Consider the following 23,319-nt stretch of genomic DNA (forward strand, 5'->3'; position numbering starts at 1 on the left):
CACTTGGACTTAGTTCCTGATTGACCGAGCCACCAATAGATTCTAACTCACTAAGTCCTCTAAAGTTCAGGTAGCCAATTCACTTGCCATTTTAGTCGATTCATCAGCCTTTTGATTCTCGGTTCGGGAGATCCTCTAGAGGGTAACTTCCTGGAAATCAACCTTTATCTTTTTGAAAGTTTCAGCATATCACCGTAGTCAATCATTCTTGATCTCAAATTTTCCTTGCAATTGCTTAGCGACCAGTTGAGAATTTGAGTGGAGATGATCCGAGAGGTGCCAACCCTTTTGGTCGCTTGGAGACTCACAAGCAAGGCTTCGTAGGGTCAAAAGTTCAGCCGAATAGAAAACTAAAGCACATCTTCCTGGGGTGAGATTAATAGTACCCTAACTCAATTGCCTTGTCGAGAAGCTAATCCATTCACAAAGATCTTTCAAGTCTCTTTTGGGTCGGGGCTTGATGTTCAATCATGAAATTCGCTAAGGCTTGAGTTTTGATAACCATTTAGGATTGATATTGGATGTCATACTCACTCAGTTCTGTCATCCATTTAACCAATCTTCTTGAAGCCTCCAGATTAGTCAACACGCATCCCAAAGGACTATTAGTGAGAATAGTGATTAGAGGAGATAAAAAAATAAGGCCTCAGTTGATGGGCCGTCAAGACCAACCCTAAGGCTAGCTTCTCCATGATAGTATACTTGCTTTCTATATCCTTCAATAAATAACTTGAAAAATAAATCGGGTATTGTATGTTACCCTCTTCATGAATAAGGTCGAGCTGATTGCTCCCTTGGTTGCTGACAAGTACAACCAGAGTCTTTCTCTTGCAACTGGTTTGAAAAGAAGTAGCAGGCGGGATAATATATTCCTTGAGTTTGGGGAATGCTTTGTCGTAGCTCTTGTCCTATTCAAACTTGCAAGTTTTTCGAAATACTTTGAAGAACGACAAGTTCTAGTCGGTCGAATGAGAGATGAATCGAGAAAGAGCAGCGATGCGGCCGACTAGTCTTTGAATTTCTTTGAGATTACGAGGAGGAGACATGTTTTGAAGCGCTCAAATCTTCTTCAGGTTAGCTTCAATTCCTCGTTCAGTACCATATAACCGAGGAACTTTCCACTTCTAACTTCGAATAAGCACTTGGTGGGATTTAACTTGAGACCATATTGTCTTAAGATGCTACATGTCTCTTTAACATCTGAAATTAGATTTTCTGCTTAGGTTGTTTTAACTAGAATATCATCATCTATATATAAATGTCAATGTTCCTCTTGACTTGATGTTTGAAGTCTTGGTATTGACCGAGTTGCCGAGGCCAAGATGTCATAATTGAGTTGTCGAGGCTAAGATGTCTTGGCTGAGTCATAGATGAGGTCGACATCTCATGTCGAGTCAAGAATGATACCGGCAACTGAAACCGAGTCATAATAGTTGACTAATTCCTGAGCAAACTTGACTCCTTGGAATAAGTGTACCGAGCAGATTCGACTAAACCTTCCAAATCACGTCTGCCTTGTCTTGACTTAGACGGATACTTCAGCATAATTCTTAACCACATGGGACATGTGGAGACGATAGGTTCCCACCACATCACTATATATATAGTGTCCATATCATATAGCTACTTAAAAACTCAAAATATGATTTCTAAAAGTTAGACTCAATGGAAGATTTTGAAAACTATAGTTATATAAAAACATACTATAGTATGTATCATAATGCAATACATTTATATTTAAATTAAAATTGACATGATTCTAAAGAAGATTTTGGGATCGTATTATAGAGAACTTCATAGAAATAGTCTAATACACCTAATAAGTATTTTTGGACGCGACACTTATATAATAGTAAATCCTTTTCAAGTGATAATTTGAAAGATAACTCAAAAACACAATATACAATTATAAGTTAAAATTTATTTGGTATTATTGTACCAATTGGATCCAACACTGGACTACGAAATTCTGTAATATTTTTTTCCAACCAAATTGAATGTAGACGAGAGCATTCCATCTACAATTGCTCAAGTTATTTGTTAACATTAATTGTGGCTAGCAACCATATTTATTTACTTTTATTTATTTACTTTCAGCGCCTCTGAAAATTATCGAGCAACATCAAATAATCGTAAAAATTGATGATAAAAAAATATACAAAGTGAAACCCAAAAGCTTCATTTTGAGTGGAATTTTCTGCTAACAGACTCGTAGCTAGGGACATGGATGACTGCAAATAGAATTGTAAAAATATTTTAAGATCAAAAGAAGAAATGAAACAGATTTTTTTAATCATAAATATAGGTTGTGATTTACCATCTCCCCATGATGCCAGTGTAAGTGGCGATGAAATGATCGTTTCAGCAAGGTAAACTATATCTTTTAGAGTAAGTTGGTCGATGGCTTTTAGGAAATGCTCAACTGGTTTCCTGCAACATCACAAAGGCCAAGCTGATCATTGGCATGGAGTGGAATCAATAAATTGAGCAACAGAAATAAAGTAACGTAACTAAGTTGTGTCAAAATTGGCGGACAAAATATACATATTGTGCTAAAGCAGTAGTTCTACATCATGCAACAGAGTTAACATCATTGTCATCATAGTTGTGTTTGTCCCAAATACTTAGAATAGACTACATCAATTTTGAGATAAAGTTGTGGGTGTTTTTGGACATGAACTTACTTCAACAAAAATTTTTGTTGAATTGAACTAAGAGAATGCATTATGTATCAGAAACTACTACTAGTAAAGTTGGATAAATAAATGTTAAGTTATCAATTTTATTCTGCATTCAGACAAATATTTGGTACACAGCTTGTAGTTAGACCCGACCCCGGGCCGGGTCTGGCCCGGACCCGGCCCGGGCCCGTAACCGGGTCAACGGGGCGGTTGCCCGTTGACCCGGTTCGCCGGGCCGAACCGGAACCGGCCCGGTAACCGGAACCGGCCCGGCAAGTTGCCGGGCCGGTTCCGGTTCATTAGATGTAAAAACTGGCGGGCGGTTCAGCCGCAAAATTTTTTTTTTTTTTTTTTTAAAACGGCTTGAACCGCCGGTTAACCGGCGGTTCGTAGCCGTTGGGAGGATTTTTTAGGTATTTTTTTTCAATGGTTAGGATCATTTGACCGTTTTTTGATCAATGGCTATGATTTAGTGTCCGTTACCATCAAAACTCTATAAATAGAGAGCTCATTTCATCATTTTTCACACACATCTTCTCTACTCTTAATCTCATTCTCTAATCTCTATCGCTTTCGTTTTTCAATTACAATGGAAGGAGGCCGCGGAGGTGCATCATCTCGAGCTCGGAAGGGAAAGCAAATAATGAATCCGCGGGAGGAGGACCCCAACATTCAATCTACCGATGATGAGATCGAGCATCTTCCGAATCCGACATCCGAAACACAAGGAAGTACCGATGCAATTACTTCTAAGGTTCGGGAACTTCCTCCTCTAAAGTCTTCTATTTTTACAAAACATTTTGAGAATGTCACTCTTCCGTCGGGAGAAATGCGTGCAAAATGTAAGCACTGCAATGCTTCCTACAAATTCCAAGCCGGCGGCGGCTATGGGTCGTTGAAACGACATGTAGAAACGAAGCACCCGACGGAATATGGACTCGACCGTTCTCAAACACAATTATCAAGATTTTCTTCAACTAGCGGTAGTACCGATTCCGATTTATTTTTATATTCGGATAATAAATTAAGAGAATCATTAGCTAAATTTGTTTCCGTAGAACATCTTTCTTTTAGTTTTGGATCTAAATGCACATTTGAAGATTTTTGTAAAGAATCTCTTAATCCATGTGCTAAACGTGTTCCTAGGACTACACTTACTCGTACAATTAAAAAATTAGTAAAACAAGGAAAAAAGAATTTAATTGATGAATTTAGTAAATTAGATAATAAAGTTTCTTTATGTTCCGATATTTGGAGTGATCATTGGCAAACACATTCGTATATGGGTGTGACTTGCCATTGGATCGATAACTCTTGGAACCTCCAAAAAAGATTATTAGCTTATAGAGTTTTTGATGAATCACATAATGCTCATAATATTGCACAATTATTATGTTTAATTTTAGAAGAATATGGTTTAACTCATAAAATATTTTCAATATCATTAGATAATGCTAGTTCTAATACCGCTTGTATAGATGATCTAAAATTTGTTTGTCAACCTATTATTGGATATTTATTTTTTCATATTCGTTGTGTATGCCATGTTTTAAATTTATGTGTTCAAGATGGTTTAAAAATTTTAGAAAGTTATATTAAACCAATTGGAATTGCAATTTCTTATTTATGGTCTCATCCATATATAATGAAACAATGGGGTAGGTTTTGTAAAATTAATGGAATGAGACCTAAAAAATTTCCACGTGATGTACCAACACGTTGGAATTCAACATACCAATTATTACAAGATTCATTTCAATATAAAGAATTATTATGTTCATTTTTTGCACAAAACACTAATACTAATATATATTTTTTTTCACAACAATGGAATATTTGTAGTAGTATTTGTGAAATTTTAAAAGTATTTAATGATGCAACCGAACAACTTTCCGGTGTTTATTATCCCACTGCTCAATTAGTTTTAGAAATTTTTTCTAATATAATATTAGTTTTAAATGAACATATTAATAATGAATCTTTATCTCCTTGCATCTTAGCTATGAAAACTAAATGGGAAAAATATTTTTATTTAATTCCTGAAATTTATTTAATTGCATTTGCTTTAGATCCTAGATTTAAATTAGAAGTTTTACAAGAAATGTTAACTTTATATTATGATGCTTTAATTCCAATTAAAGATTCTTCTTCCCCTGATCCAGCTAATATTATATATAATGTTAGAATTTATTTATATGATATTTATAATCAATATTATGTAAAATATGGAACACAAATTAATATTTCTGAAATTCAACAAACTACTAGTAGTAATTTTAAACTTACAAAAGCACAACTCTTATTAAAAGAACGGACAAAACGTCCACGGAGATCCTCAAGTTCCACACAGGAACTTGAGAATTATTTTACGACTTCTTTTGATTTTAATGAAGCAGATAGCGAAAACTTCGATATCTTAAAGTGGTGGTCACAGAAGGCTCAAAGCTTTCCTGTTCTCTCCGTGATCGCAAAAGAAATTTTAGCTTGTCCAGTGTCTGGAGCAGACGTTCAGTGCCGGTGGCAACATATTAGATGAACGACGATCAACTTTGTCTCCCGACTCCTTGGAAGCCCAAGCATTACTGGACGATTGGACCAGAGCGGAGAAAAGAATCCAAGGAATGCAACTTTCGGATATCGAAGTTGAAGATTTTGATCTTAAAGGAACAAATACGACAGGAACAGGAAATGGAAGTGAATGAAAATGTAAAAGGATAAAAAATGTAAAAGAACTACGTGGGCTTTGATTCCCCTAAAGGGATACGTAGGCAACTTAAATAAGTGCAAATCCTTTGTTTAATAAATTTTAATTTCTAATTTTTAATGTTTAATGTTTAATGTTTAATTTTTAATTTTTAATTTTTTTAACATATTAATCTTGAACCGTGACGAACCGTGACGAACCGTGAACCGAACCGTGAACCGGCGGTTCTGAACCGTGAACCATAACCGTCTTGGGCGGTTAAGGTTAAGGGTCGACCTGCCTGGAACCGTCGAACCGGCGGTTCCGAACCGTCGAACCGGCGGTTCCGAACCGTGGTCAGGTCTACTTGTAGTCATCAAGTGATTTCCAATTCTTTCTCCTGACATTTATGTATTTCCTCTATTCTTCTGCATTTAATTTCAGATATTAGAAGACTTAAGTATAAGAAACTACCTTTCACCATATGTGAGAATCTGTCTTCCAATATCTTCTGATGACACTTTCTGTAACATGCATAAAAAGGCATTACCACTAATGAAAAGAGAAATATTAATAAATGAACTCATAGAGGATTAGTACTTTAGATTCCAGATTCATCAGAATTGCTGACTTGGTCGACCCCTTAGCACGGTCAAGCTGTACCTGGTCAACTGTCGGTGAAAACCAAACATTTTAATACATAACCATTGTAGAACAAGCATTTAGAGAGTTTAACAAAATAGCAAACCTTGACCAGGAATTGCAACTGCAAGCAGCTCTCGTGCAGCCAAATCAACAGCTTTAGAAGTAAAGTCTGGCCCCTGATCAAAAGATGAGCGACAAAATAGTTGGTCACATATATAGTCTAATAAAATGGAAGATTTAAATTTTATTTGCAATTTTTTGTGATGCAGATTGCAGATTTTAAAATAATGAAAAATCAGTTAGAAATATATAAAAAATGGAAATTCAGTAAGAAATATATATACTCACATATGTATCTACAGAAAAGAGTTAACAATCAACCAAAGATTAACACACAAGATACATAATGAGCCTGGTAAGAACTGAGACTAAATACCAAGGGGAAATCTTTGTCATGACATCCCAGATTGAGTGAAGATTTCTATTAATGTTTCAAGTAGCTGGGCTACCAGGAATAGTTGAAAACTTGTGTTTCACATCCATCTTTGAAGCATACATCATAGAAAGATGTAATTTGCTTCCAATATATTGGAGGGCATTTATTTAACTCCGTTTAATTGAGCAATACAAATCTATATAAATTTTCAAATACCTCAACCTAGGGTTCAAATTTAGTTGTCCTCATTTCTCCATACAATTACCAGCATTATGTACTACTACACTAGGAGTATTGCAATTACCAGCTAGCCCAACGTCAAGTTTTGCATTAACTATATATGGATAGAAAACCATATACAGACAAACACTGCTAGCAGACGAGGAAACCTGAAGTCCTTAACAGAATTAATGCAGACTATGCATGGTGATAACTGCATCAGATAACTTGGGAAATCATGTATTAGGAAGAACAGAAATTAGTCCACTGTCAACTTCATTTTTCAGTAGAGCTTTAAAATAAAAGTAGATCAATAATAAAGATAAAAGAGCATACACAGGTTGCCTGAATTCCAAAGAGGCCCGTCTGATTGTATATACTGTTGAAAGCAGAGAATGACTCCAACTGTGGGAACTGACTTAAGACATTGATATCTGCCCATAAAAAATGATAAATTTTCAAATAAAAAACACAACAGATAGAAACAGGTGAGTGGGTAAAAAAGTTAATGGCTTCATAAATGGTAATGCTACCAAGAAAGTTGTGTTGCAAAATCATTAAACCTTAAACCCAGAAGAGAAAGGGCCATATAAACATGAAAGAAAATAGAGTTTTGGTCACATACATAACCGAGATTGCATCCCTTTTCCAGGCCCACTGGCAGAGAATGAACCACCACCTCCCATAAGTTTCTGGAACATTCAACATCATCGCGAATTGAAAAGTAAGCAAAACAACAAAAAAGACATCAATGTAGCATATCAATTACAAAAAGTGTGTGGGTTGAATTTTAATCTTTAACCTGAAGTACTGTTACAGCCATTGCTTCCTTTTCTTTATGCCAACCCCCAGGAACCTCAAATGCAAGTGCAATATGTGTTTTCTGTTTCCAGTAAAAAAGTCGAGAAAGGAGCAAAAAGGAATTGATCATTGAACGTAAGATAAGATTCAACAAAGAAAGTGGTCAACTGTAGTACTCACTAGTGAATTTGATTGGCATCTATACTCTCCTCCAATATAAACAGATTTTGGCTCTTCCAGGCGAGACACTTTAGGAAGATCAGATAAAAGTGGTTCAACAAAACTCCTCATGTTCCACACCTGAGGCTGCAAGTACGATTCTAGAAGCAGTATAGTTCTCCTGGAATTAATGCATTGACTCTCAAGTCAATCATATCCATTTTGGAAGGGAAAAAACAGGAGCAACAATAGGGGCAATCTATCTTACAGCAACAAACTCCTCCAACATGATTCCATTTAATCGATTTATTGCAGATTCTGGAGCAATTAAAGGATTTGCCAAGGCACCTGAATATCCTGCTGAATGAACAGCCTCCAAAAGAAAACCCTGAGGATTGCTAGAGAGTTCTCCTAGCTCTGTCTTCAGTTTATTAAGCTACAATTTTCATAAAGCTGATTTACAACCAAAATTGTAAGATTAAAGAATAATACTTGAGCATACCTGTTCACTAATTTCCCAATCAAGAAAAACAGCATTCCTGACACTGTCAATAAGCACCTCAACCATTTCTGGCACATACGCTTTCAGAGCATCATAAGTGTAACCCATCTGTTCACGTGTGCCTGATGCTGCAATACTTCCACCTATAGCTTCTACTTCACGGACCAATCTCAATTGGCTCCTATTTCTTGTGGTTTTGAATGCCATTCGTTCTAGCAACTGTGTGGCCCCAAATGAAGACAGTGTCTCATATACTGAACCACAGTCGACATACAATCCTATGGAAGCAACTGGGCTCTGAGCAAATATATCCAATTAGGATTACATTTGGACCCTAAACATAAAGCATAAAGTAACTAGTAAATGTAGAGTTAATTTAAAGCATACAGGTGATGTTTCAGAGGCAATTTTTGCACCATTTGGAAAAGTTGTGATCTTTGTCTTGCCAGGCTCCACAAAAATCAGGTAGTGGTGGAGGAAGTGTAATGCCAGGAAGTGGAAAATCTAGAGGAGGAAGCTGACTAGATTTTCCCCCAGTTAGCCAACTTAAGATACCTCCAGAAGACCTTTGCGCAATAGTGCTTGCATATCTAGCAGTGACAACAACCCTGGCACCATCTGTTTGATGCTGTAGAGAATAACAAACTATCAGACAATAGTTTCACCAGACAGTAGGAAATTTTTAAAAAATTAGGAAACACAACTGAGCAAGAGGAATCCAACAGGCCAAGTGATTCAGGGATTTTCAATTTTGATAGCGTCCTTGAACACTATCTGATCCGGCAGCAAGGTCGAGAGACCCCCTCTGGAGGGGAGTCAACGCCACATGGAGGTCAAAAGTCAAAAGGGACAGCATGGGGGCCGGCCGATCGGAGAAGGTGTGGGTCGAACGGCCGAACGGGTCCGAGCGGAATCAAAGACAGCCCGACGGGAAGTCGGGTTTCCGACGCTCATGGTGAACAGGGTCGCTGGGCCGAGCGGGTAGCCTGCTCGGCCAATCCGTAAAGCAGCAATGGTGTGAAGGAACAGTCTCAGCCGAGCACGCGATGGAGTGGAATCTTCCCAGTCGGACCGGCAGTTTTGCCAAGCGGATGAACGCTCGGCTCGGGGAAAAAAGAGACAAAAGGATAAGGGGACATTGGGGAATATCTTCTGACAACAGGCATGCTCGACGACCAGGCCATACGTAGAATCCTACGACGGGAGATGCTGCTGTCCCATCAGAGAGGTGCTCAGACTGTAGCAGCATGGTGTCAGACATGTTCCTCTGGTAAGCCCATACTGAGGTATGGTAAAGGACACGTGTACGCCTCGACAGGTGTGCACAAGCCTCCCTAGAGCTCTATATAAGAGCCCACAAACTTCACCGGAGATACGCGATCTCTCATCTTTGGAGCCACTTCATCGTTTTCTTCTTGCCTAACTTGAGCGTCGGAGGGTCGTCACCGGGAACCCCTTCTCGGCTCGACTTCCTTGCAGGTTCGCCGGAAATTCGTTCAGCGGATCGGAGAGAGAGGAGAGCGCCACGTCCCCAGCGTCCGTCGACTCAGCGTTCGGACAGGATCAAATTGACGCCGTCTGTGGGAAACGCACCTGTATCTGAGCGGAAGAGATGGACGAAGCTGGACGACCTCACACCGTGATGCTCTCCCAGGAGGAGCTCGACGCTCTAATTGAGGCAAGAGCAGCTAGGCTCGTGGAGCAACAGAAACAGAAGGCGCAAGCCAAGCGACTAGAGCAACAAGCGACGTTAGCGTCAGGAGGTCAAGCGGCAGCAGAGTTCCGACCGGAGAACATCTCAGTATGGGGCCGAGATAAGGATCCGATCGGCATCCAAGAAGAAGCACCGCCTGCCCCGATTCCATTTCATCGGGCCCTATTCCGTACGCCTCCTGAAGTCGCACCCGCTAAACTCGATCGAGGATCTTCATCCGACGAAGTGCCCAGGCGAGACTACAGAAAAGGAAAGGCTCCCCGAACGGACGCTTCCCCCGAACGGACGCTTCCCCCGAGCGGATCAACCGGCAGTTTTCAGAGGCCATCCTGCGGGACCCTCTGCCAAAGCATTATGTGCCCCCAGCGATCGGAGAATACAATGGAACCACCGACCCGGACGACCATCTGGGTAAGTTCGACAATACAGCTATCCTACATCAATACACAGATGGAGTAAAGTGCAGGGTGTTTCTCACTACCCTGTCGAGATCGGCGCAACGATGGTTTCGGAGACAGCCGGACGAATCCATTACAAGCTTCAAGGAGTTCCATACGGCCTTTCTCCACCATTTCGCAAGTAGTCGGCGCTACCAGAAGACCAGTGTCAGTCTGTTCGCCATCAAGCAATAGCCCAGAGAATCGCTCCGAGCTTACATCCAGTGATTCAACCAGGTGGCCATGGATATTCCAACGGCTACCTCAGAAACAATGATGAATGCGTTCACGCAGGACCTCGTGGATAGAGACTTCTTCCGCTCACTTGTTCGGAAGCCACCCCGAGACTATGATCATATGCTGCACCGGGCCAATGAGTACATCAATGTGGAGGAAGCCCAAGCGGCCCGAAGAAAAGAAGCTTCAACTGAGCGGCTAGCCCCTGCCGAGCGAAAGCCACTCACTGGCCACCAGCCGCCTAGAGGACCACGAGCTGAAGCAGCACGCCCTCACCAAGAAGGTATGGACACCCGTGTTTTGCTCGTTCCAGGACCGGCATCGTAACACACGAGATTGTCGAGCCTCCTCGATCGCCCACCGGCCTCGGGTGCGCGCCGTCAACGCCGTCCTGGCCAGCGCCGTCCGCGGCCGGTCTCCGCGGCCCTCGAGAGGCACGAGGATAATCCCCGGGTGTCTAAGGAACGGCCTAAGCCGTCCGCACGGGAGGAAGAAAACAGAAGCAACACATCCCGGGGCGAAATCAATATCATCGCTGGCGGACCGACCAGAGGTGACTCCAACAGAGCAAGGAAGGCGAGTGTCAGGCAGCTCAAGATCCATGCGGTCGGCTATAGTCAAGAACGGGCGAGCGGGCCCGAAATCAGCTTCGGGCCCAGGGACCTTGAGGGAGTTGAAGTGCCACATGACGACGCTGTTAGAGTGAATACTAAAAGCTTAGCTTTTGGTACAAACATTTATCTAGAAATAAGAATCACATTGGTCAAATGTCTACATTTATGATAAATGTAGTTGTTCAATTAATTTATATTGTAGATAACATGGTGTGTGGTGTCACACACAGAGGATCATGTTATCAGTACCTTATAAATTATAAACAGTAACTCATGACCATAATGGAAAGGAACAAACCATTGGAAGGTTGTAGTGTAATTAGGTATTAGTTTATCTTAACTATATAATTACACTAGTACACTTAGAGTGTATAGAGTAGGACCATTAGAGGTCGTTTCTTTTATACTGACTTTATAAAGAAACAAAGACCTCAGTTATTATGGAAGTGTGTGCTCTTAATCCTAATATAATAACAAGCACATATATTTGATATTTATTTCTTTAATTTATCAATGGGTGAGATTTAGTTCGATGAATCAATAAGCCCGATAAGTTGGGAAATGATATCACTTATAGTGTGTATTGTTGATTATAGAAGAAACGTGTCTAGTGATCTAGGTTGAGAATGTCCCTGAGAGGAGCTCGTAAGGATTGTCGTGTTAAACCTGGTGGACTTAGTACGGAGGCGATAAGGGTGTGTTGTACTACTCTTAAGATATTAATTAAATGAGTTGTCGATAACTCGCTTAATTAGTGGACATTTGAAGACTAACACACTTATAATAAGAAGGAGCCAAATGTAATTTGGGATTGGTGCGATAGTTGATAATAGTTCTTTAGTGGAATGAATTATTATTGATGGAATTAAGTGTGTGTTCGGGCGAACACGGGAAGCTAATTTCATGGAGACCAAAACCAATTCCTCCTCTCGGTCCTATCGTAGCCTCTTGTATATAAGTTATACCACACATACCACCTTCTTGACCCAGTAGGGGCGTGAGCTAAGCTTGGCTCAAGCTTAGGTTGGCCTTAAGGTGGCGATAACTTGGAGCCCGAGCTTGGGTCGGCCAGATCATATTCAAAAGGATTTTTATTAAAATTATTTCTTATGTGGATATCATAGTTTTAAAGAGTTTAAAATTAAATCTTTCCTTTTAAAGCTTTATTGATTAAGAAAAGATTTGAAATCTTTCCTTATTTGTAGATTGAAAGGAGATTTTATTTTTAAAGAAAAACTTTCCTTTTAACCATGATAATAATTTAAAAGAGAAGTTTAAAATTAAATATTCTCTTCTAAAGATTAAGAAAAGATTTGATATCTTTCCTTATTTGTAGATTGAAAAGAGATTTTAATTTTTAGAGATAACTTTCCTTTTGGAAATTATCCACGTGTTTAAAGAAGAATTTTAATTTATAAAATTTCCTTTTATTAACCAATCGTGAAGGGATAAAATTATTGGAGAAATTTTATAAATTTCTAGAAACAATTAGGAAGTTTTAATTCTTGTGTGAATTAAATTTTCCTTGTTTTGGGAATTAGAAGGTCAGCCATTATTATTAAAAGAAGAAAATTGTTTTTAATTAAAATAATTTTTCTTTTTATGACAAGAATTAAGGAATTTTTTTAAAATTTCCTTATTTATCAAGACCAAGGATTATAAAAGAGGGGTAGAGGTGCCTTCACGGGTGATCAACTCTATTATTCTTCTCTCTCTTTTCCTCCTTGGTGGTCTAACTTCTTCCTCTTCTCTTCTTCTTATGGTCGAACCTCTGGAGCTATTGATGGTGGCGGTTCTAGCTAGGAGAAGAAGGAGAGAAGGTGGTTTTGTTTCTTGCATCCCTTGGAGCTTGGTGGTGGTGGCGGACCTCTACTTCTCTTGGAGAATTGGTGGCCGAAACTTGCAAGGAAGAAGAAGGTGCTTGGTGGTTCTCATCTCGGAAGATCGTTGCCCACACAACGTCCGGGGTTAGAAGAGGAATATGGTAGAAGATCAAGAGGTCTTTTAGAAGGTATAACTAGTAATATTTCCTTTCCGCGTCATGCTAGTTATTTATGGAAATAATACCAAATCAAGAGGCTTACGATTCTAGTATTTGAATATGTTTTCGAAGTTGTGTTCTTTTATTTTCTTTTCCTTGTGATTTGATTGTTCTTTTTGGTTGACTAAAGTTATTTTAGGAAATTAAATATTAGCTTTCCATAAAAGGTTTTGTCTAGTCGGTGGTGGTTGTTCCCATATCCAAGAAGGTCATGTGCCTCGCCACGTCGATACTGGGAACCAATTATGGAAATTAATATTTAATGGAATTAATAACTTAGGTGATTTGGATCAAGCGTGTTAAGTTCCGCAGGACAAGTCTAAACCTTAAGAACAAATAGATTAAGTTTTGGATCAAACGTGTTAAGTTCATGACGATCCAAATTTAATTTAAAAGAACACGTGGTAGCTAGGAAAAGGTTCGGACCTTTGTACAAAATTTTTGTGCGGAGGGAGCTCGAAGTGCCACATGAAGACGCCCTCATCATCAAAGGGTAATAGCTAACTATACTATTCACGCATTTTCAATATAGGTAGCTCGGTCGACATTATATTTAAAAGGCTTTCGACCAGTGCAAATTGATCGGTGAGTTCTTGCCACGTGACCCCCTCTGCGGGTTTACTGAGCGATGAAGTCTTACCGGTCGGACGGTCCGACTATTCATTTGGGAGAAGAGCCACTCGGAAGGGCCATGACTTCGTCGTGGTCGACTCTCCTCGGCGTCTGATGTTATCTGAGGCGACCGGTATTCGGTGAGTTCCGGCCGTCTCCGCCTTCTTAGAAAATTAAGTTCCGGTTGAAGATAAAGTTGGAGAAGTGCGAGGAGACCGGTGGCGGCTCGGCGATGCTACGTCGAAATGGTCCAGCCGAAGCTAATTCCGCGCGGAAGGCGCCACAACGCCATAACCGAAAAACCACCCTCTTTGGTTTATGAAGAAAAAGAGTAGATCCACCCGACCGATCGGAGGCCACCACATTCATTGCGGCCGATCCGGAAAGCGAGGAAAAGAATGTGATCAGTGTCTCGAGCTGCGGCGTCTTCGTTTGGTCGACACGTGAGTGCAGAATTTCGCAGTATAGCCTGCATGAGCCGTCAGGCCGAGCTCGGCGGTGAAGCGAAGGAAGAGAACTTTAGCGCGAGCAGCGTTATCGTCGGCGGAGGTGAGAAACTCTGAGGCCGGCCGTATAAGGAGGTCGAGTTCTGGTGGCTCATGAATGTAGTGCTAGTCTCAATGACAAGTGGAGGATTTGCATCGATTTCGAGATCTCAAAGCGTGCTCGAAGTTTCTACCCTCTGCCGGATTGACCGGTGGTGGACTCCAGTAGGGTGCGGTGATATGTATGCTAGGCGCTATCGGGGCTACCATCGTGTCCCTTGAGAAGATCGAAGGTCGGTTCGTCACGGTAGGCGGGAGCGAGGAGGCGGATCGGTATGATTTAGAAGTGTCGTGGATGATATTCTCGTGAGTCTATCCGGTGATCTTTTACGGACGTGGAGGAGACCTTCAAGCCGAGGAAGTATGGGTCAGTGAACCCTCGAAATGTTTGTCAACGGGCGTTCTTGGGCTATATAGTGACAGCGGGCGTAGAGCAAATCAGCAAGTGAAAGCATTGAGATATCATGAAATCGAGGAAATCTGGGGCGGATAACTGCATTGTCGAGTTTCATCTCTAAGACTGCCGACCGGAGTCTACCTTTTTTCAAGATCCTACATAAAGCTACTAAGTTTCATTGGGACGAGGAATGCGATCGGACGTTTGAGGAATTGAAGACATACCTGAACTCCTTGCCCGTGCTAGCCAAGCCAGCTGTAGGTGAGCCGCTCTCTATTTATTTATCTTCAACCGAGCAGGCAGTAGGCTCGGCATTAGTGAGGACGAGCGGTGAAGAACAACCCGTGTACTTCTTGAGCCATATTCTAAAAGATGCTTAATCTCGCTACACTGGGCTCGAGAAGCTGGCTTTTGCTTTGGTCCTCGCCGCTCGGAGACTTCGTCCTTATTTCCTAGCACATACAATCATCGTCCGGACGAATAGCCCGTTGGGAAGAGTGCTGCTGAACCCAGAAGCGTCCGGATCGGACTCAGGCCGAATATGTACATCACCCCTTCAGGTAAGAATTTGTTGATGTCGAACTTCAGACCGGCTAGCATGTTGGCAGCGTGAAGATAGTCCAATCGAGTCTTGAATCTTTTTAGCTCAGGGGAGATTAGCGGTCCGACCTGCCACTAGGTTCGGAAGGAGGCCCTCTCGGGAAAACGGAGATAGAAGTAGTACTCTTTCCAATGTTTATTGGAAGAGGGCAATTTATTAAAGAAGACTAAACCAGGCCAAGCCCATAGTTGTCAAAAGCGCAAAGCGCAAAGCGCAAGGCGAAGCGCGGGCTTTACGGAAAAGAACATAATAAACAAAAGGGTTATTATATCTATTAAAAAACTTTCAAAATGTCTTTGAAAATCCAAATAACCATAAACAAAATATTCTTTGATGAAGTTGCAGATTACTGAAAATTAAAAGTCTTTGAAAATATGATATATGAAATATCAAATATCAAATATCAAAATAATCATCTTCTTCATCTTCATTTTCCAAATCTATGTCATCAGCTCCATCACTTGATTTGTATCCATCAGTATCTTCTTCTTCAGTTTCATTATCAAGATTAATTTCTTCATTTACAAGACTAGTTTAAGCTGAAGACTGCTTTCTTTTTTCTAATGCAGATGATGATGCCCCTTTTGAAGAAGACGCATTTCGAGATCGAAAGCCATATGCACTTTCACCAACCCCAGATGCTTGTACTACATCATTCCAATGCAAATCTTCACCTTCAAAGACAAAATCATTATCATTGTCTTTATCACTGTCATCCAATTTTCCCAAGAACCATTCATTACTATCATCTATCTCTGACAAAGTAATAGGATCAATCTTATCTCGCATGTCATATCTTCTCCTCAAAACTCTATTATACTTGATATATACCAAATCATTCAATCGTTGTTGAGACAACCTATTTCTTTTCTTAGAATGTATCTACAAAAAAAATTAAAAAGTAAAAGGTTAAGTTCATAATATAAATTTTAATATGTATTAAAAAAAATCCAACTTACATGTTCAAAAACACTCCAATTACATTCACAACCTGAAGAAGAGCATGTGAGGTTTAAAATCTTCATTGCAAATGTTTTTAATTGATGCACCATAAGAAGACCGCCAATCAGTTTGAAAAACAAAAACATATAAATTATAAGATTAACTTTATTATCATCCTATATTGATATTGCACAATATATTATTTAAAAATTTACCTCGTGATTTTAAAGTTCTTTGTCGGATAGCCATTGGCAAACCAAAAAGTCCTATTTTCTTGTATTTTTTCAATTGATTCGTGATCTTATCTTGTAAATCCTCACCTCTCACCAATCTAGATATGCACTTGTACAAACCCTCCATCACTTCTGTATCATTTTCTATATCAGGGTTTGAGTAAAAACACTCTGGATTCAAGAAATATCCGGCTGCGTGCAAAGGTCGATGCAGTTGAATGTTCCATCTTTTGTCAATGAATTCAAAAATGCTACGATATTTCTCTTCATTATTGTTAAATGATGCAGCAATAGCTTCTTTGGCCCTGTCCATTGCCTCATAAATATAACCCATAGGAGATCGTTTTTCACCGTCTACCAGCCGTAATACTTTTACCAATGGACCACCAACTTTTAATGCAAAAACCATATTTTTCCAAAAAGAAGGCATCAATATCACTTCTGCTACACGTTTTCCTGCGACCTCTTTGGAAAATCGACTATTTGCCCACTTTTCAGATGTAAACATTTTTCTCAGATTTGCTTGTTGTACATGAAACCGCTTTAAAGTCAAAAAAGCGGTTGCGAAACGTGTCTTTGCGGTTCTTACCATGTCTCTCTGTCCAGTAAACTCTCTCATCATGCTCAATACTTGTGGTCTGTTGTAAATATAACCATTCACCATCAATGCCCGTTCATGCAATTTTCTGAGATGAGGAATTTTGAATATATCCTCAAGCAACAAATCTAAACAATGAGCTGCACAGGGAGTCCAGTATAAGTGTGGAAATCGGTTTTCCAAAAGACGACCTAAAAAAAATATTTAATCAAAAAAATTAAAAATATAATTCAATTATTAATTGGAACTTGGAAATAACAGACTAATATTTAACAAAAATTTAAAATATTACCTGCACTGACATTGCAGCTTGCATTATCTGTTACAATCTGAACCACATTTTTTTCTCCAATGCGATACACAAATTTAGAAAGCAACTCAAACATTTTTGTCCGCTGTGTGAGAATAGCCTGAAGCATCAACTGATTCGACAAATACACTTCCTTTGGGACCATTCACCAAAAAATTTATAAGAGTCCTACCCTTTTTATCTGTCCATCCATCTGCCATGATTGTGCACCCAAACTTAGCATGATCTTCTTCATGGGATTTGAGAAGTGAGTTCGTATTTGCCAACTCCTTCTTCAAATACTTAACCCTCACTTCATGATATGATGGAGGTTTCATCCCAGATCCAAATTGTCCAATAGCTTCAATACAAGGCTCAAAAGAATCATATTTAACAGCATTGAAGGGAATCCCAGCATCATACATCCATCTTGCAAATTTCTCAACTACAATTTCTCTTAACTTCTTTTTATTTTCATCAAATTGTCCTTTGCTTTTTGCACGTCTTTGTTTGACAATTTCATCGACATCTTTCATGAAATAAAGATTAATAGGCCCGGTTTGTTTACACTTTTTACCTTGGGTCGTAGGATGGTTGCTTGAATCTGATATTGGTCGTTTCCCTTTCACTTTAGTTTGATGATCATCTTCTTCATCTTCTTCCAAATTATCAACATTATCAGAATGAGGAATTTCATCCATTTGATTCTTCAAATTATTCTTTTTTTGCATAAACTCTCTAATTTCTTCTTTAACATGCTCAGGACATTTCGGGCAAGCTTTCACATTTCTATTGCCCCCGACTAAATGTAACTTGTGTCGATAAATTCCACCGTTTGTTATTTTACCACAAAAAATACAACTGACAACATTTGGATTTTTAGGATCTGAACATGTTGCATAATTCCAAGCAATATCTTTTCGAGTGGATGAAATTGTTATATTTGACATGGTTAACTCAAGAATCAAGAGCCAAGAGCGCTGCAATTAGTAATAAACAATCAATAAGTAAAACAATATAAAACAGTAAAAAAATATCAAAATATAAATCTGATTTATACGAATTAATTACAATTTTAAATTTTAAATATATATATTTTTATATATTTAAATCTGATTTATATGTCTTAATAAAATTTATTAGATTTTTTATTTTACATATATTTTTTTATATATTTAAATTTTAAATGATTAAATCTGATGTATATGTGCTAATAATATTTATTAGATTTTTATTTTTTTATATATATTTTATATATTTAAATCTGATTTATATGTATTAATTGAATTTATTAGATTTTTTATTTTAAATATATTTTTTTATATGTTTAAATAATTAAATATGATTTATAATTAATAAAGTTTATTAGATTTTTTTTTAAATATTAAGGTTAAATTTTAAATAATTAAATCTAGTTTAAAATTAATAAGATTATTAGATTTTTAAAATATTTTTGATACATTTAATTAAAATTTAAATAATTAAATCTGATTTAGAAATTAGAATTAATAATATTTATTAGATTTTTGTTTATTTTAAATAATTTTTATATATTTAAATGTGATTTATATAAATTAATGCAATTTATTAAATTTTTTAAAATTTTAATTTATTTTTTATATCTTTAAATTAAATTTATATGAATTAAAAAACTTTATCAATTTTTTTATATTTTTTTTCGTTTATATATTTAAATTTGATTTAATAAAATCAAACTTTTTCTCCTCCACTGTTTCACGCGAGTCCGACCGCGATGCCATCGCGATGCCCGCGACATCGCCAGAGCCGTCGCCGGAGGCCACCGACGTCGCCGGAGGCGTCGCAGGAAGCCTCCGGCGTCGGAGAACTCCCGCGACGCCGCTGGAGGCGTCGGGTCCCTCTCGCGACACCGCTGGATGCGTCGGGGCCCTCCCGCGACGCAGCTGGAGGCGTCGGAGGCCTCCCGCGACGCCTCCGACGCTGCCGAAGGCATCCAGCGATGCCCCCGGAGGCGATCGCAGAATGGCCAGGATGCTTCAAACTGAATTTAAGTAATAGAAATTGAAAACTTACCTGCAGGCGACGCGTGAAGAAGCAGCAGCGAAGCAGCCACGACAAATCTGTCTAGTTGCAGCAGCGGCGGACGCAACGAACAACCGCGGGAGACGAAGAGACAGGTTTAAAGAGATTAATTAGGGCTTTAAATAAAATGTAAAACAAAAAAGGAATCTTAGGGTCGCGCAGAAGAGCTGCGCTTCGCTCGCTTCTGCGCGAAGCGCAGCGATGTGCGCGCTTCTTCAACCTGCTGCGCTTCCACGTTCTCGGAAGTGCAAGGGTTGCGCCTCGCTTCGCTTTGCGCTTAAGCGAGCGAAGCGAGCGCTTTTGATAACTATGGCCGAGCCTGGAACATGTAACTACCCAGCTCGGATTGTTTAGGATAATAAAAATAGTAGAAAACCTCCAGTCAGAGTGGAATGTTGTGGATTTTGAACAAGACAACAACGCCACAGAGAAGGCGGAAGGTGTTAGGGACTAAGCTTCCGAGCGGAAGGCCGAAAAAATTACAAACTTCTACGATGAAGGGATGGACTGGAAAGCGCAGACCGGCTATGAACTGGTCGCGGAAAACACAGATAGCTCCGCGCGGCGGTTTGTGTGGCCGAGCGGAGGGGGAGGATAAGATAAGTTCAAAGTCAGAGGGGATGTCAAAAATGTCAATTAGAATATCGGCGTCGCGCCGATCGAAGCGCGACTCCATGGTGGTATACCACTGGCCGAGGGCTGGGCCTTGAGGCTGAGAAGAGTTGGCCATAAGCCGAGCGGGAAAAGGTGCAAGAGATGGATGAAAGGGCAAAAAGCTTAAGAAAGGGGACCAAGTCGTAATCCAAAGACGAGAACGGGAAGAGAAGAAGAAAGCACAAGGAAAAACAAGAAATGAAAATAAGATGGCAGAAGGATCTTACGAAAGCAGACGAAGATCGAAGGGAGAATGCGAGAAGTCACCGGATGAAGCAGCAGCAAGATCACCGGAGCAAAAACGGCAAGGAAAGCTTCTGGGCACGCGAAAGCAAGAATGCGACGGAGGAAGAAGGCAGAAGCTTTATAGAGTTGGGCCCGAGAGGCCTCTACCGTCGGATGCAGGTCACGGGAACCGAAGCACGTATCGAGCCGTCCATTTTAAGCCGCCTCAGTCTCGTCGTCTGCGACGCCGCCGTCGTACGATGACGGCAGCAGTGCCACGTGGCAGTCGGTCACTGGAGTGCATTTAATGAGCGCATGCCCGACCTTAATGTCGAAGATTGGCGCAAATTTTGAAGAGATCCGAGGAATATTGGCGTTGACTAATGTTATAGCTACCCCCGTGGGGGTCGAGCGGAGGATAGTTTCACAGAGACGCCACTCGGCGTGACTGGTGGTCCAGTCAGTCGGACTAATCGCCTCCTTCGACTAGACTTGAAGGGGAGGCAAGTGATCCGGCAGCAAAGTCGAGAGACCTCCTCTGGAGGGGAGTCAACGCCACGTGGAGGTCAAAAGTCAAAAGGGACAGCATGGGGGCCGGCCGATCGGAGAAGGTGTGGGTCGAACGGCCGAACGGGTCCGAGCGGAATCAAAGACAGCCCGACGGGAAGTCGGGTTTCCGACGCTCATGGTGAACAGGGCGCTGGGCCGAGCAGGTAGCCCGCTCGGCCAATCCGTAAAGCAGCAATAGTGTGAAGGAACAGTCTCAGCCGAGCACGCGATGGAGTGGAATCTTCCCGGTCGGACCGGCAGTTTTGCCGAGCGGATGGACGCTCGGCTCGAGGAAAAAAGAGACAAAAGGATAAGGGGACATTGGGGAACATCTTCTGACAACAGACATGTTCGACGACCAGGTCATACGTAGAATCCTACGATGTGAGATGCTGCTGTCCCATCAGAGAGGTGCTCAGACTGTAGCAACATGGAGTCAGGCATGTTCCTCTAGTAAGCTCATACTGAGGTATGGTAAAGGACACGTGTACGCCTCGACAGGTGTGCACAAGCCTCCCTAGAGCTCTATATAAGAGCCAACAAACTTCACCGGAGGTACGCGATCTCTCATCTTTGGAGCCACTTCATCCTTTTCTTCTTGCCTGACTTGAGCGTCGGAGGGTCGTCGCCGGGAACCCCTTCCTGGCTCGACTTCCTTGCAGGTTCGCCGGAGATTCGTTCAGCGGATCGGAGAGAGAGGAGAGCGCCACGTCCCCAGCGTCCGACGACTCAGCATTCGGACAGGATCACTATCTATGGTGTTGCAATGCCATGACATAGATATACAACATAACCACCAGAAGCCAATGTAACATCCAGGAGCATGGTTGCAACCCAGAATAGTTCTCTAATGAGAGCAAGCAAACACAGTACATTTTGTTAAAGCTTCCTTACAATCTAACCACCATTCTTCCTAACATTTAATGAGTTTTGAAACTAACATTTAATTCAACTCACAGCTTCCTATCTATGATTTTCATTTGAGGAAAGAAAACTAATATCCATCTTGTTCTTAAGTAATCCATGCTATACAACTTATATAATGCAAGCGGATGTGTGGTAAGTTGACAACAGAGCTTTAGTCTAGCCATTTTAGCCTTGTTTTCACTATCAGATAGTCAGAACATCCTTAGAACAAATAACAAAATATTTCAGCTGCAGATCTATAAAAATCAGCTAATACCAAAAATGAGTTTGTTTCCATTTTCACCGCCAAGTAATCAAAATCATTTATACTGTCCAACCAACAATTTTACAATCAATTTTTTTTTTCCACATTTTTTCCTTTGCTGTTTGCGCACAAGTATTAAAAGGGAAAAATGAGTTCATGTAACATGAAATGTGGCTACCATTACACTACTTCTAATGATCCTTGAAGAAGAGTCCAGAAACTGACATGCTTTCCTGTTAAAATTGCAAGAGTTTTTCTTTCTTGTAATGTAACTAATCGAGCTCTAATCTAACAAAATTTATTTTAGGGATGATCGAATTCCAAAATCAGAAGCCTATACTTTTCTCCTTTTCTTTCTTACATCTGTATATTACGAAGTTTAAATAGGACGATAGACGGCTGATGGCTACCGAATCGATAAACAATATTCCTTTTCGGGATAAAGGAAGGGGAAATTCCAAAAACGCAAACAAGGCACCATTTGATCCCAATATGTACTTTAATGAATTGTCAAGATGGAGTTTATATACATAATAAAGGCATAATAATAACAAAGATTATTTGATACAGCACATGACCAAGGCTTATCAACCCAACAGCTCCTAAAGAAATGACAAAAATCAAAACAAAAAAGACACCAGTCATCATCTTATTAAAAAAGAAAGGGGAAATGCAAAACAGAAACCAAGGGCATCACGCAAATCCGAATTTGAGGAGGAAGATGAAGTGCAATCGAAAGGCTCTACCAACCTTGAGAGACTTCAAGTGAGATCTGACAGCTCTAAACATGATCGGAAACAAGCGAACCCCAGATCGGAGACGTTGATACGAACGAGCCCATCCAGAACGCAGAAGCAAAGATCGTGTACTTTTATAGTGACATGCATTATTGTAGAGAAGGTCCGGGTGCGGATCCGGGTCCGATCTCGCCGACTATCCAATATGATTCGACTTCGTAGGAGGGCGGTTAGGATCCGCCGAACCGCAAAACTGTCTCGGTTCCACCGAGTGGCCCAGCCCGATTCATTCAAAACAGAACCAAACCAGTATCCAAACCTGGATACATCACACCGGTTCATGCAAACCAGAGCCTGAACCACATTACATCAGGCGAATCATGAAAATGACCACACCTAGCTCAACATACTATTACAAATTTTATATCTTACTATTTTATTAAAAAAATTTCCCCTTTACTAACTAACTAGCCTAAAATGTATTTACGTTAATATCTTTTTTTTCTATTTACACTAAAAATAATTTCAAGATTTAT

General features: G+C 40.2%; 1 pseudogene; it reads right to left on the reverse strand.

Annotated features, from left to right (window-relative positions):
- Positions 1 to 1,998: 1,998 nt before the first annotated feature.
- On the reverse strand, positions 1,999 to 22,905 carry LOC121989144 (annotated as a pseudogene).
- Positions 22,906 to 23,319: the final 414 nt, after the last annotated feature.

Source organism: Zingiber officinale, chromosome 6B (assembly GCF_018446385.1).
Source record: "Zingiber officinale cultivar Zhangliang chromosome 6B, Zo_v1.1, whole genome shotgun sequence".
NCBI classification, from domain to species: domain Eukaryota; kingdom Viridiplantae; phylum Streptophyta; class Magnoliopsida; order Zingiberales; family Zingiberaceae; genus Zingiber; species Zingiber officinale.